Source organism: Mytilus californianus, unplaced genomic scaffold (assembly GCF_021869535.1).
Source record: "Mytilus californianus isolate M0D057914Y unplaced genomic scaffold, xbMytCali1.0.p SCAF_10, whole genome shotgun sequence".
Classification (NCBI taxonomy): domain Eukaryota; kingdom Metazoa; phylum Mollusca; class Bivalvia; order Mytilida; family Mytilidae; genus Mytilus; species Mytilus californianus.
In genome coordinates, this window is record NW_026262582.1 from 55875853 (window position 1) to 55892166 (window position 16314).

At 32.5% G+C, this 16314-nt stretch overlaps 1 long non-coding RNA gene across 1 annotated transcript; it reads right to left on the reverse strand.

Moving 5' to 3' along the window:
• Nucleotides 1-3494: 3494 nt before the first annotated feature.
• LOC127718940 (uncharacterized) lies at nt 3495-14758 on the reverse strand. Its single transcript, XR_007990038.1, has 3 exons — nt 14482-14758; nt 13434-13600; nt 3495-3924 (listed from the first exon to the last, which is right to left on the reverse strand). It is a non-coding gene; the product is annotated as an uncharacterized LOC127718940 (long non-coding RNA).
• Between the last annotated feature and the right edge of the window lie 1556 nt (nt 14759-16314).

Below are 16314 nucleotides of genomic sequence, written 5' to 3' on the forward strand. Positions count from 1 at the left end.
AATATCCCCATTTAAAATTTGGATAAAAACAAATAAAATACGTTTTCCCCTTAAAAGCATGTCACAGAGCTTCACATGCAGACTGAGCCACTTCACTCTCAGTTTGTTCCAGTAAAAACAATAAAATATCCCCAATTAAAATTTGAATAAAATACTTTTCCCCTTAAAAGCATGTTACAGAGCTTCACATGCAGACTGAGCCACCTAACTCTCAGTTTGTTCCAGTAAAAACAATAAAATATCCCCAATTAAAATTTGGATAAAAACAGTAAAATATCCCCAATTAAAATTTGGATAAAAACAAATAAAATACTTTTTCCCCTTAAAAGCATGTTACAAAGCTTCACATGCAGACTGAGCCACCTCACTCTCAGTTTGTTCGAGTAAAAACAATAAAATATCCCCAATTAAAATTTGGATAAAAAGAGTAAAATATCCCCAATTAAAATTTGGATAAAAACAAATAAAATACTTTTTCCCCTTAAAAGCATGTTACAGAGCTTCACATGCAGACTGAGCCACCTCATTCTCAGTTTGTTCCAGTAAAAACAATAAAATATCCCCAATTAAAATTTGGATAAAATACTTTTTCCCCTTAAAAGCATGTTACAGAGCTTCACATGCAGGCTGAGCCACCTCACTCAGTTTGTTCCAGTAAAAACAATAAAATATCCCCAATTAAAATTTGGACAAAAACAATAAAATATCCCCAATTAAAATTTGGATAAAAACAAATAAAATACTTTTTCCCCTTAAAAGCATGTTACAGAGCTTCACATGCAGACTGAGCCACCTCATTCTCAGTTTGTTCCAGTAAAAACAATAAAATATCCCCAATTAAAATTTGGATAAAAACAGTAAAATATCCCCAATTAAAATTTGGATAAAAACAAATAAAATACTTTTTCCCCTTAAAAGCATGTTACAGAGCTTCACATGCAGACTGAGCCACCTCACTCTCAGTTTGTTCCAGTAAAAACAATAAAATATCCCCAATTAAAATTTGGATAAAAACAGTAAAATATCCCCAATTAAAATTTGGATAAAAACAAATAAAATACTTTTTCCCCTTAAAAGCATGTTACAGAGCTTCACATGCAGACTGAGCCACTTCACTCTCAGTTTGTTCCAGTAAAAACAATAAAATATCCCCAATTAAAATTTGGATAAAAACAGTAAAATATCCCCAATTAAAATTTGAATAAAATACTTTTCCCCTTAAAAGCATGTTACAGAGCTTCACATGCAGACTGAGCCACCTCACTCTCAGTTTGTTCCAGTAAAAACAATAAAATATCCCCAATTAAAATTTGCATAAAAACAGTAAAATATCCCCAATTAAAATTTGGATAAAAACAAATAAAATACTTTTTCCCCTTAAAAGCATGTTACAGAGCTTCACATGCAGACTGAGCCACCTCACTCTCAGTTTGTTCCAGTAAAAACAATAAAATATCCCCAATTAAAATTTGGATAAAATACTTTTTCCTCTTAAAAGCATGTTACAGAGCTTCACATGCAGGCTGAGCCACCTCACTCTCAGTTTGTTCCAGTAAAAACAATAAAATTTGGATAAAAACAATAAAATATCCCAAATTAAAATTTGGATAAAATACTTTTTTCCCCTTAAAAGCATGTTACAGAGCTTCACATGCAGGCTGAGCCACCTCACTCTCAGTTTGTTCCAGTAAAAACAATAAAATATCCCCAATTAAAATTTGGATAAAAACAAATAAAATACTTTTTACAATTAAAAGCATGTTACAGAGCTTCACATGCAGACTGAGCCACCTCGCACTCAGTTTTCCGCTTAAAAGCATGTTACAGAGCTTCACATGCAGACTGAGCCACCTCTCTCTCAGTTTGTGCCAGGAATAGCAAAAAATATTTTGACTGAGCCATCGCACATCAGTCAAACTGAGCCACCTCACTCTCAGTTTAACGTACCAGTAAGAATGGATACTTGATACGTATGATGGGGGACGTTCCTATACCTAAAAGGGAGGTATAGTATCTGTGAACCCCAAACACAGAGCGCGGCTTAACTTCGTCATACGTATACACAAGTATCTAATGCTAACTGATACATAACGTTGTCATGTTTTTCATGTCAGTCACTGAAAATAATTTTTAAATGTTACAACTGATATAATAACAAAAAACTTGATTCCAAGTTGCCTGTGATAAGAAGTGAAATAATATCAAAAACCTTGATTCCAAGTTGCCTGTGTTAAGAAGTGAAATAACTTCTCTGTAAAATATATCTAGTTTTGAAATTCTTGAGGATTGAAGAACATGTGGCATTCCGGTAAACACAGTGTGACAGCAACTCAACTATAAAGTAAAACCAGAAAGATATGAAAATGTAAAAAGTTGAGGTCTGGAGCTGGCATGTCAGTAACTGCTAGTAGTCTGTTGTTATTTATGTATTATTGTCATTTTGTTTATTTTCTTTTGTTTCATATTCTGATATCGAACTCAGACAACTCTTAAACTGAGTTTCACTGTGCGTATTTTTGTGCGATTTTTTTTCTACATTGGCTAGAGGTATAAGAGGAGAGCTGAGATCTCAAAAAAACTTGTTTAACCCCGCCACAATTTTGTGCCTGTCCCAAGTCGGGAGCCTCTGGCCTTTGTTACTCTTGTATGATTTTCAATTGTAGTTTCTTGTGTATAATTAGTTTAGTATGATGTCCATTATCACTGAACAAGTATATAAGTTTAGGGGCCAGTTGAAGGACGCATTAGGGTGAGGGAGTTTCTAGCTGCATTCAAGACCCATAAGGGGCCTTCAGCTGTTGTCTGCTCTATGGTCGAGTTGTTGTCTCTTTGACACATTCCCCATTTCCATTCTCAATTTTAGTCTTTAATCATTACTTTTTACAAATTATGACTTGGATTGAGAGTTGCCTCATTGGCACTCATACCACATATTCTTATATCTATTTAACAATGACTTGTTCTTAGATGGAAAGTCATTTTACTATTTATTCGAATTTCAAGATATCTCATATAATATAAGATATGTTATATAATATATAAGATATCTAATATATGATATCTTATTTAATGTATAAGATATCTTATTTAATATATAAGATAGCTTATAATTTTATTTTTATACAATATCTTATATATCAAATGAGATATCTTATATATTATATAAGATATAGATATCTTATATATTATATAAGATATCTCATAAAGTATATAAGATATATTACATACTTTATAAGATATCTTCTTGAATTTTATAAGATATCTTATATAGTTTATTAGATATCTTATATAGTTAATGAGATATCTTATATAGTTTATAAGATATCATTGGCATTCAAGGATAGTTATTCTCATTGGCAACCCTTCCATATATCCTTATTTTTAATATGGCTGAGAGATAAATGTAGTTTCCTGTGTGTATAACCCGTGCATTGAGTTGCACTTTCAGGCTAAAAATAGACTTGATAAATTTCTGGCAGCACATCTATCAAGAATTAGCATATGACAATTTATTCTGTTATAAGTTTCAAGAAAGAAAATAAAAATTTGTCTATCTTTTATGTTGATTTTGTTTATTCTAAACATATAAAACATTTTCATAATTCATTTAAATGAGCAAAAATTCTTCAATTCATACCAAGAATGTACCGTTTTGAAGAATACCGTACAAGTTCTTCAAGTCTTTAATTGCATACAAATGTTTGTCACAGACTATTATCTGCCTTGTAAGTGTTCATATGAAAAATACCACATTTAGGTCATACAAGTGCTAGTCCAGATAACATCCATGTAGTCTTTGAATTATTTGATTATTGTCTCATTTCTGTTAAGGATTCACTTCTAATACAATTGACCTTGTTCAAAGATGACGTGTTGACAACTCCTCTTCAACCAAATTGCTTGTTCTGAACTTCTCTCAACATACTGAAAAGTAAAAAGATTTATTATCCCTAAAGTATGCATGTTTAAGTTTAATCAGCCATTCATATGTAAAGTTTAGTTTAATCAATTTTGAATAATTGGTAAATGATAATAAAAAAGATGTGGAATGATTGCCAATGAGACAAATCTCAACAAGAGACCAAATGGCACAGAAATTAACTACTTTAAGTCACAGAACATGGTCATAGATAAAAGGCTCCAAAATTACCATAGTAAAATAATTCAAACAAGAAAACTAATGGCCTGATATAAGTACAAAACTAGAGGCTCTAAAGAGCCTGTGTCGCTCACCTTGGTCTATGTTCATACTAAACAAAGGACATACATAATAGATGAGAATAGAATTCATGACAAAATTATGTTTTGGTGATGATGATGATGTTTGTCAATCTTACTTTACTGAACATTCTTGCTGTTTCGATTTTCTCTATCTATAATGAACTTGGCTCAGTAGTTTCAAAGGAAAATATTTTGTAAATAAAATGCTCCGCTGGGCGCAGCTTGATATGACCGCAGAGGTCGAACCCTGAACAGTTGGGGCAAGTATGGACACAACATTCAAGTTTGATACAGCTCTGAATTTGGATTGTGATTAAATATTTGACACAGAATAGGTTTCTGACACAGAATGAACGTGGTCTACGAACATAATTTTTTTTAATTTACCTAGTATGGTCCAATATCCAAAATCTAAATACATGGTTAGATTCAGCATATCAAAGAATTCAATTTTTGATGAAATCAAACAAACTTTAATTCTGGACCCTTTTGACCTCAATGTGGACCAATTTGATAACGGGGCCCAAAAATCAAAATACATGGTTAGATTTAGCATATCAAAGAACCACATATATTCAATTTTTGTTGAAATCAAACAAAGTTTAATTTTGGACCCCAATTTGGACCAACTTGAAAACTGGGCCCATAATCAAAAATCTGAACACATGTTAAGATTCAGCATATCAAAGAACCCCAAGAATTCAATTTTTGTTATAATCAAACTAAGTTTAATTTTGGACCCTTTTGGACCTTAATGTAGACCAATTTAAAAAACAGGACCCAAAATTAAAAATCTAAATACTCGGTTAGATTTGGCATATCAAAGAACCCCAATTATTAAATTTTTGATGAAATAAAACAGTTTAATTTTGGACCCTTTTGACCTCAATATGAACCAATTTGATAGCGGGGCCCACAAATAAAAAATCTAAATACATGGTTAGATTCAGCATATCAAAGAACCCCATATATTCAATTTTTGTTGAAATCAAACAAAGTTTAATTTTGGACCCCAATTTGGACCAACTCAAAAACTGGGCCCAAAATCAAAAATCTAAATACATGTTTAGATTCAGCATATCAAGGAACCCCATATATTCAATTTTTGTTTAAATCAAACTAAGTTTAATTTTGGATCCTTTGAACACTAATGTAGACCAATTTGAAAACTGGACCCAAAATTAAAAACCTGGTTAGATTTGGCATATCAAAGAACCCCAATAATTCAATTTTTGATGAAATCAAACAAAGTTTAATTTTGGACCCTTTTGACCTCAATATGAACCAATTTGATAGTTGGGCCCACAAATAAAAAATCTAAATACATGGTTAGATTCAGCATATCAAAGAACCCCATATATTCAATTTTTGTTGAAATCAAACAATTTTAATTTTGGACCCCAATTTGGACCAACTTGAAAACTTGGCCCAAAATCAAAAATCTAAATACATGTTTAGATTCAGCATATCAAAGAACCCCATATATTCAATTTTGGTTAAAATCAAACTAAGTTTAATTTTGGACCCTTTGGACCTTAATGTAGACCAATTTGAAAACTGGACCCAAAATTAAAAATCTAAATACATGGTCAGATTTGGCATAACAAATAAATAAATGTGGTCAAAGATTTTACAAATCTAATGCGCCATACTGTGCAATTAAAGATTACTTCTTGAAATTTTTCAATATTTGAAATTTGAAAAAAAAATAATATTTGAAGAATAATTCTTTTTAATTTCTGAAATCTGAAATGAGAAAAAAATTGACCCCCACAATTTCTATTTACCCCCCCCCCCCTCCCCTTTTTCCCCCAAAAAATTCTTTCCCTCAAGATATGGTCATAACCTCAATTCAAATTTCCAATGGAATTTGCAACCATAATTACCCATTTAAATTTACCATAGTGCTAACTTAATCTATTTTATAATAGAATTTAAAATATGGTGTCAAATCTTTCATATGGATTTTTTTGTAAAAAAAAAAAGATGCAACATTTGCAGATATTTTTACTGGTCTTCCTTTATAAATATGTATTTCTTTAAACATAATTTAAAAGCAGTGCAAGGGAAGTAATCAAAATGTTGTATGAGGATTACCTCCCTTACACTGTTTTAAATTGTCTTAATTGTTCATTAACCATTACTTTATACATAATTTAAAAGCAGTGTAAGGGAGATAATTCAAATGATGTATTTGATTTATCTTCCTTACACTGCTTTAAATTATGTTTTGTACTAACGTATTTGTCCATATAAATTTGCTTGTTTTTTGCCCCTTTTTTGGCCCCTAATTCCTAAAATTTTGAGGCAATTACCCCCAAAATCAATCCCAGCATTCCCTTTGTGATATGGAATCTTGTGGTACAATGTCAGAGAGATCCATACACTAACACACAAGTTATGTCTGGAAGTTACAAAAATGCTTATTTTTGGCCCCACTTTGGCCCCTAATTCCTTAACTGTTGGTACCATAACCCCCAAAATCAATCCCAACCTTCCTTTTGTGGTATAGAACCTTATGGTAAAATTTCATAGAGATCCATTACCTTAAACTAAAGTTAGAGTGCGAAAACTAATGTGTCTTCGGACGATGACGCCGACGCCGGACGACGACGACGACGCCAATGTCATACCAATATACGACCACAAAAATTTTTTTGCGGTCGTATAAAAATTACAAAAATTTATATAATTTACGAAAATTGTTTAAAATTTACTATAAAAAGCAATAACTCCTTATTGACCGTTTTGGTCAAGTTGACTTATTTGTAGATCTTACTTTGCTATACATAATTGCTGTTTACAGTTTATCTTTATCTAAGATAATATTGAAGATAATAACCAAAAACTGCAAAATTTCTTAAAATTACCAATTCAGGGGCAGGAACCCAACAACAGGTTGCCTGATTTGTCTGAAAATTTCAGGGCAGTTAGATCTTGATTACTTAATGAACATATTTTAATGAATGAGATTTGCTCTAAATGCTTTTAATTCAGAGATATTAGCCAAAAATTGCATTTTACCCCTATATACTATTTTTAGCCATGTCGGCCATCTTGGTTTGTGGACAGGGTCATTGGACACATTTTTAAAACTACATACCCTTAAGATGATGATTGCCAAGTTTGGTTAAATTTGTCAAAGTAGTTTCAGAGGAGAAGATTTTTTTAAAAAATTACTAAAATTTTTGAAAAATGGTTAAAAATTGACTATAAAGGGCAATAACTCCTTAAAGGGTCAACTGACAATTTAGGTCATATTGACTTATTAGTAGATCTTACTTTGCTGAACATTATTGCTGTTTTCAGTTTATCTCTATCTATAATAATATTCAAGATTATAACCAAAAACTGCAGAATTTCCTTAAAATTACTAAATCGGGGGCAGCAACCCAACAACGGGGTGTCCGATTTGTCAAAAAAATTTCCGGGCAGATAGATCTTGACCTGATAAACAAAATGCTCTAAATAATCTACATTTTTCCCCTTTGTTCTATTTTTAGCCATGGCGGCCATCTTGGTTAGTTGGCCGGGTCATCGCACACATTTTTTAAACTAGATACCCCAATGATGATTGTGGCCAAGTTTGGTTAAATTTGGCCCAGTAGTTTCAAAGGAGAAGATTTTTGTAAAAGTTTACGGACGACGGACGACAGACGACGGACGCCAAGTGATGAGAAAAGCTCACTTAGCCCGGGTGAGCTAAAAATAGGCATGTAAACACTGAGATTACTATATAATAATACTATGCTTTGGGGTAGACATCAACCTGAACCATTGATCTTTTGATTCTTAAACCTTCACCCCAGCCACACAAACACACACACAGTCGATGCCTAATGCAGAAGTTCTGTTCTGTTCATACTATTGTAACAATATTCAAGAAATTCATATTTTCTTATATCCTCTACTGTAAAATCCCTACCTGCTTAGGAATTTGAATTAATGTGGTCATTACACACAGATCTGAGATTACTGGAAGATAGTTGATTGATTTATTGATAAACATCCAGTGGCAAATAGTTTTGCATGATCAGGACAAAAACAAATTTACGATACTAGTAAATACAACAGTTAGCCACTTTTGAAAATGCCATTGGAAAATTAGGGTTTATTGATCTTTATTGGATAGGGACAGATATTTTGCCTTTCAGCAGACCCCTCAAAGAGTTGTTGCAAGTGTTATTAGCGTGCAGAGAGCGAGGCGAAAATTTGTTTGGACAATTTTAAGCTTAAGGCCCACAGAGGGTCAAGGGAAACGGTTTTCAACTTTTTCGAACGAATCTTTTAACTCATTGGGGAAAAATAGGTTAAACAAATCTAAAATTTCTGAACTTTTATGAATAACTTTCAGATCCAGTTTCATACACAAAGTCAATGATACACTTATTCAAAGTCAAGTCAACGTTTTTTTTCTGCCAATAAAATCAGTTATACTCTCATCAACTTCAACATTGAGGTGTGGGTGGGTATGAAGAAGGGATAGATTAGAAAGTCGCTCATCTCCGATCTCAGGTAGGACTTGATGCGTCGCATCGCACTGAAGGATCTTTCACTAGTTGCCGATGAAACGGACATTGTCAGTAAAATCAAAATAATCCTATGCACCGAAGGGTACAGATCGGTGTTTGAATATGGACGGGCACCGTATAAATAATAATACGCATTAGAATTACAATGTGTATTTTTTTTTTTTTTTTATTCCAAAGGGGTATATAATTGGCAAAGGAGTAGGGGCAATAAGGCCCTTATTTGGCCCAAATATTACTGCAAATTTAAAAGTTATCATACATATTCTTATATTTGTCCAAACTAGACTAAGGTACAAGGTATTCAGAAAATAAAAACAAATTTCACATTGAACGAGTTACCATGGCAACAAACTATGACAAAATTTGCATATTTTGTAAAATTTCTTGATTTTCCTTGTTTTTCGTCAAATTTTAAGTAAACTTTAGATTGGAAAAGTATGTGCGCACCCAAGAAACAACTTTATATTTGGTTAGATTACGTCAATAGTTATAACAAAGCTTCTCTTAAATTATTTTGTTGTTTCTTGGCTGCGCACGATGCTTTCACAATGGAAATAACGACAGAAAACTGCATAAATTCTGTATTTTTCATTGTTTTTGTGAAAACGATACAGATTATGACGTAATTGTCATGTCATCAGATAAAAATCTTTATATTTTCCATTTATATTTCATGGCCCTATGCATTTCCAAACATTATGTGCCAATTTGAACTAGTTGTCAAACATTTTATTTTCTTGGGCCAAAACCGGGCCTTAATGCCCCTACTCCTTTATGTATAGGCACGTGCCTAGTCGAGCCTTAGGTAGCTACGCCACTGAATGTAGCAGCTAAGCGATGCATTTACTAAAAATGAGTGCAAATGATTGGCATAAAAGACTAACATTGTTAGACATAATGAATAATATACAGAATTCAATATTTCACAAGGAACAACCATGGAATTAAGGAAAACTGGGTAGCAACGTTCAAGTGCAGTGGCGTAGCTACTATTGACGCAACGACGCACTTGCGTGCACAAACAAACAGGCAAAAAAAAAGTTTTGAAAGACTTTTTTTTTAAAGAATGATTTAGAAAGAGTGTGAGAGTGAGGGAGTATTGATAAATACAATTTATTCATCGATACTTATAAGAATACCCAAACTTTTCCATATTTTACCATCAATTACATCAGTTCATATACCATCTTCTAAACGAATTTAAAGACCGATTGACTGGTTAGTTTAGAGGAAATGTTTCTCGCCCACCTTCTAATTCCACAGAATGTTAAAGAGTTAAAACGCGAAGATCAGTTGCGTATATATATCACGCCAATGAGCCTCTCGAGATCCAAAGATATGTTGCTCGCTGAAAGATACCAGATCAACTATATGAAACATTGGAAACGACAAACAAAGAACTGCATTCTAATATATACCGTAAGAATTCTTCTTACTATGCCACCAACAACTGCAACCGAAACGGGTTAAAACCTATCTCAGATATACAATGGGACAATAATGGCTATCTTCTCTAATACTATTGCACATTCATGCTGATTTTGAAATTGATTTGAAAAGAAGTTGTTGACATATTTTATAATACCAAACAAAGAAAAATGTTGCTTGCTTAAATGAAACCAGTAAATTGTTGTTGTTTGCAAATCACTTATCAGTTAACAAGTTAAAAACCAGATGCGTTGACCTCTAGACGTCTTTTATTATTTTTGTGTGTCGTTTGGTTGCTGTCTTATATATACACCACATTGACAAAAATTGGAGGATACCGATTTCAAAAATTCGTTTCACATCGCTTCATGATTATGTGCTTTACCCAAGATGAAGTCAGGAAGTCAGGAAGTCACTCTATCTTTATAATTTTGTCATTTTTGAAATTTGGTGTCAATGACAGATCTTTTATAGTCTCTGCAAATTGTATTCACAACTGTGTTGCTCTGGCCGGTTTAGAGCTTGATATATATTATTTAGACACTTGTCCATTGTTGGAGGACGTTTGTTAATATCGTTTGACGTTTATTTTTTATCTATGTCGATAAAATGCTGTCTCGCTTGCGTGTAACCATTTCCTTTTATTCCCATTTATCGGTATGTCAAGCAAACTTGAATAATTGGATTGTTTTGAGTCCGCATGATTTGTTCTTCAGACTCCTTTTCCTCGTACTAATCAATCTTAAAAATGCATAACTATTGGTTTTATTTGTGCACCTTTTCTGTATTGACTTGTTCGTAATCAGCTGACTGCTTTGGTGTTGTCATAGCGGCCAAAAACCAGCAACGATCGGGCCTATGACTAAGCCAATGTATTATCTATTTCATAATATTATGTTACAGCCTACATATATTACAAAATTGCATCACTCTTTGAAGGTCGATTGTCTCCGTCGAGTTCTCTAGCATATTCAATAGGCAAATTAGTAGAGCAGCATTATACTGGTTTATAAACAAATTGTCGTCACTGAATCAGTCCAACACTCATGTCCGTTTATCGAGGTATAACTGGACCCTGTCATTACTTATAATTCTAAAGAAAATTAGACAGAACAGATAAATTTCCAACAACAAAATTCTTCTTTGTGTTTACTTAATTCTCTGAGCTTCAGGCGGGCTTTGCCCCCTACCAGAGCTTTGCACACAGAACCTGGCTACGCCACTGAAGTGTCCAGTATATGGTTAAGCAACACCCAGCGGCTATGGGTTTTGTAACCACGTGTGTTAAACAATCAATATCCTAGAAGTATACTGAGCCAGGGATAACTTCTTATATAGATATAGGAAGATGTGGTATGAGTGCCAATGAGACAACTCTCCATCCAAGTTAAAATTTATAAAAGTAAACCATTATAGGACAAGGTACGGCCTTCAACACAGAGCATTGGCTCACACCGAACAGCAAGCTATAAAGGGCCCCAAAAAGTTACTAGTGTAAAACCATTCAAACGGAAAAACCAACGGTCTAATCTATATTAAAACGAGAAACGAGAAACACGTATGAACTACATAAACAGACGACAACTACTGTAATCAGATTCCTGACTTAGGACAGGTGCAAACATTTGCAGCGGGATTAAACGTTTTAATGGTACCAAACCTTCTCCCTTTTCTGAAACAATAGTATAACATCACAACATAGAAAAACACACTATAAAATATCAATTGGAAGGCTTAACTCAATAAAAAAACTTAAATTAACACATAATGAACAAATAAATTTGACCTGTGACACCTGAATGCAAATACACAGTTAATAAAAAATTACAAGGGACAAATAATTAAAGTCAAAAGTAAATAAACAGGTTTAAACAAAGTTAAAGTATGATATCACTGTTATATCTATTTACAGGCTAGTGATACAGTAGTTTCACTACTTAGACCATTCAGCCACCGAGGCCCCATTATGGCAGATCCAGGGGAGGGTTGCTGGGGTTGGAACCCCCCTTTTTTTAACGATCAATGCATTTGAGGTCATATAGTTCTCTTACTTTAGATTGCCTTAACTAAATGGTATGAAAGTTATAATACACAATACTTATTACCACAAAACTCAGTTCAAGTACAAATTTGGGTAGCATCACTTTTACCATTCTTCATGATCAGTTATGTCCCTTTATGCCAATATGTTTTTTCAGTAAAAAAACAAATCTATACAGTAGGGTCAAAATATTGACCCTAGAAACTGATGAGTATTATAGTACCAGGTAAAATATGGAATTTATGAATATTAGTCCAATAGTCCATGTAGAATATGGAAAATGAATAAAAAAAATTATATCTTGAAGTTACTCCTGAATTTCAAATGGCAATTGTTCATAAAACATATAAACCATAATGCCAAAGAAGTATAAGACCTATGTCTTCTTTTTGTTTGTGACAATGCAAACATTCTGTAGCCAATGTCAATGAATTAAGACTGAGATGTAGGGTTAAATAATTTCCACGAAGACAAGAAATGCCAATGCTAATCATTCTTATACAATTTTATACCAAAACTACCATTCATTGACTAAAATTTATAAGCGGTTCCCTCTAAACTGGATAAAGCACAAACTTGAACCTATATTAATTACATTTTTCTGATACTAACTTTTCATAGATTATGAACTATGATGAGGGAACAGTACAATGTAATTTCCATAGAAATGAGATGAGCAAATGCTTATAGCATGTATAGGATTGCATACCAATATATTTAACAGAAAAATTTCGATCTGATCTGGAAATTTGAGTGATAATACACGAACGCAAATGTTTCTATTTCTATTCAATAACTGGTCGTCTCCTGTGTAACAACTTTTTATATGAAGAATCTGCAGATGGTTTGTTGCAAAGCAAATTTTATTGCCACCACCACCTATCTTTCGTCCATAGCTAGTTCCTCCCCTCTCCAACAATTTTTACAAAATTTTTAGAAGCTACTTAAGTTATTTACATCTATTAACATTTTATATCATCTTGAATATGCATTAAACATTTGCGACATTACAGTAAACAAGCAATGTCTAAACAGATGCATAGCTGAAGATATGGTATGGGTTTTGCTCATTGTTGAAAACCATAGTAACATACCGTTGCTTAAATCTGCAATATTTGGACTCTCAGGGATAGTTGTCTCATTGGCAATCATAGTACCACATCTTTTTTATTTATGACTATTGATAAAAATCAACCGATCAAGTCTCCTACCTGTAAACTTTGATTAAATCTTCTGTGATGAATGACCTCTCCTTTATATCAATTTCAAAATTCATAACTGCTTCTCCTTATGTCAATCATTGGCTCTCTTCAAATATCCTTTCTATGCATTTAACCATGAAGATTCTTCATTTGATTCATTTACTAATAGAAATTTCCTGCAAAACATAAAAACATGTCAATTAGGATAAATAAATAGGCATATCATTTTTAGAATATTTGTACAAAACTGAGTAGTTTTGGTAGTATAATAAAAATCTGACCCTGCAATATTAATAATCAGTACAAAGAAAGATAACTCTGTTCATTTAATATGACAATATCAACGAGATGGCTCTAGGGAGTGTGTTGGTTTGTGCAAACTTGTCATATAAGGGCAATCATTGGCAAAATTTGACATATTTGTAGATCTTGTCTTGCTGATCATTTTTGCTATTAAAGTGGCTTTCTATCTATAATAGTTAAATGTAAAATATTATTATTGTTTTTCAGAAAAGGAAAACAAATGATAAAAGTCATCATTAAACAGTCAATTACTCTAATAATGAGTAGTTTTTAATTTCGTTAAAGTTTGACTTGTTTGTAGATATTGTCTTGTTGATCATTTTTGCAATTTGAAGTTTCTTTAAGCTGTAATGTTTCCAGGGGCGGATCCAGCAATTAATTAAGGGGGGAGGGGGGTTCCAACCCAGGATAAAAAGGGGGAGGGGGTTTCCAACCATATGTCCCCATTCATTTACATTAAATGTAAAAAAAAAAGGGGGGTCCAATACATAATTACTTTTAATTTTTTTGGCAATAACCGAGATATTCAAATATTGTTTGGTATAAATTCTTATAAAATGATTATTTAGACTTATCTGATTGAACCAGTATTTTATAAATATGTGCTTTTGTGTTTCATAATAATCATTCATTTGAACCTTTTATTCTGAAATCATTCATTTTGACCATTCATACAAAATCATTAATGACGTAATACATTAATTCATATCAGTATATTAGAAGGCATGTGAGGTAATAATTATGGAACACTGACCTTATTTGAAAAAAAAATCAAAGATGTCCACCAAATTTGAATAAAATTATATAAGGAACAGCACAGCTCCAATCAGTTCAAAATATAAGTAAAGTCTGACTAAACAAAAGAATTTCCCTCCTAAATAGACACATGACTTAATGAACCAATTATCATAAAGGAGATAGAGTTTTCATAGCACAAACTAGTTAAACCTAGAGAGTAAACTAATACTCAATGGATCAAAATTCACTGAGCCATGAAGAAAGAAGTCTTACAATAAATAAAACCACTGATGCATGACTAGAAACTACTCATTAATTACTTAGAATTAAATTTACTAAAATCTGATGTAAAATATAAAAATATCAAAGATTGATACACAAAACAACAGTATCCAAATTAACATACTACATGTAGTTACCATGGTTACTTGTTTGATTAACATTCAGTGACAATAACATTTAAATGGAGTACTTCTGAGTTTTCCCCCCCAAAAAACCATACATTTTCTTTTGAATATTAAAAAAAATATCTGAAGATTTTGTTTTGGTGATTATTTTGTGAATCTTGTCCTCATGATCATTTCTGCTCTGAATTTTTTTATTGCCCCTGCTGCAGTTGAGGGGGCATTAAGTTTAACCCTTGTCTGTCTGTACGTACGTACGTCCCAAAATTGGTTTCGGTTTTCCAACTTTAGTTTGCCTCAACCAAATGTTATGAAACGTTGAACACAATGCTTATTACCACTAAACACATGACAAGTTTGAATTTTGGTGGCATCACTTTTACCATTCAAGAGTTATGCCCCTTTACAAATGAAAAAAAATGCTGAATTTTTTGTTACGTTCTCCCACTTCAGTTTGACTCAACCAAATGATATGAAACTTATACACAATGCTCATTACCACAAAATACAGATTGAGTTTGAGTTTTGGTGGCGTCACTTTTACCGTTCAAAAGTTATGTTTTTTTTACAAATAGAAAAGTTGCTGAATTTTTTGTTTCCAACTTCAGTTTGTCTCAACTAAATGCTATGAAATGCATATACAATGCTTATTACCACAAAACTCAGTTTAAGTTCAAATTTTGGTAGCGTCACTTATACAGTTAGTGAGGTATGTCCCTTTATAACGTTATATGCTAGCGGCGACATCATCTGAGTCCCTATGGACACATTCCCCATTTATTTTATCTTTTATAGTTTTTGAATTAAAAGGAAAAACACTAAAATTGGAAAAAATCATCAATTAGGGGCAATTACTCCTTTACAGAGTTAACCAACAGTTTTGTCCTTGTCATATTTCTTGTCTTGCTGTGGCCAGGTGAGCTAAAGTAAGGAGTTGTTGTATAATTGCAAATGAGACACTTATACACCAAATACCAAATGATGTAGATGCTAGCTACTTTTGGTCATCATACAATCTTCAACGATGATCCTTAAAGCCATAAAACTCTATAGCAAGCTATAAAAGGCAGTCATGAACCAATTTAAAAAATAAAATAAAATGAGAAAACCTATGTCTGATTTAGGCTAAAACTATAATATTAGAATAACAGCCATTCAATCACAGGCTCCTGACTTTGGAATTTAAAGAATGTGTTGGGTGGGGGAGGAGGTTTCATAGGACTTAATAATGTTCCCTATGAAATAATGTCTAACAAATTTTTTTTCATAATAAATATAAATACTGTCCATGGACAATATTTACTTATTTAAATGTGTCCAAGCCACAATATTCCTATGAAAAATCGCCTTAAGTATGAAAAAGTGTCCATGAACATATATCACTGTATATAGCCATATTTAATCATGTTAATACTAAAATTTCTATGATTTTTTTTCATACGATT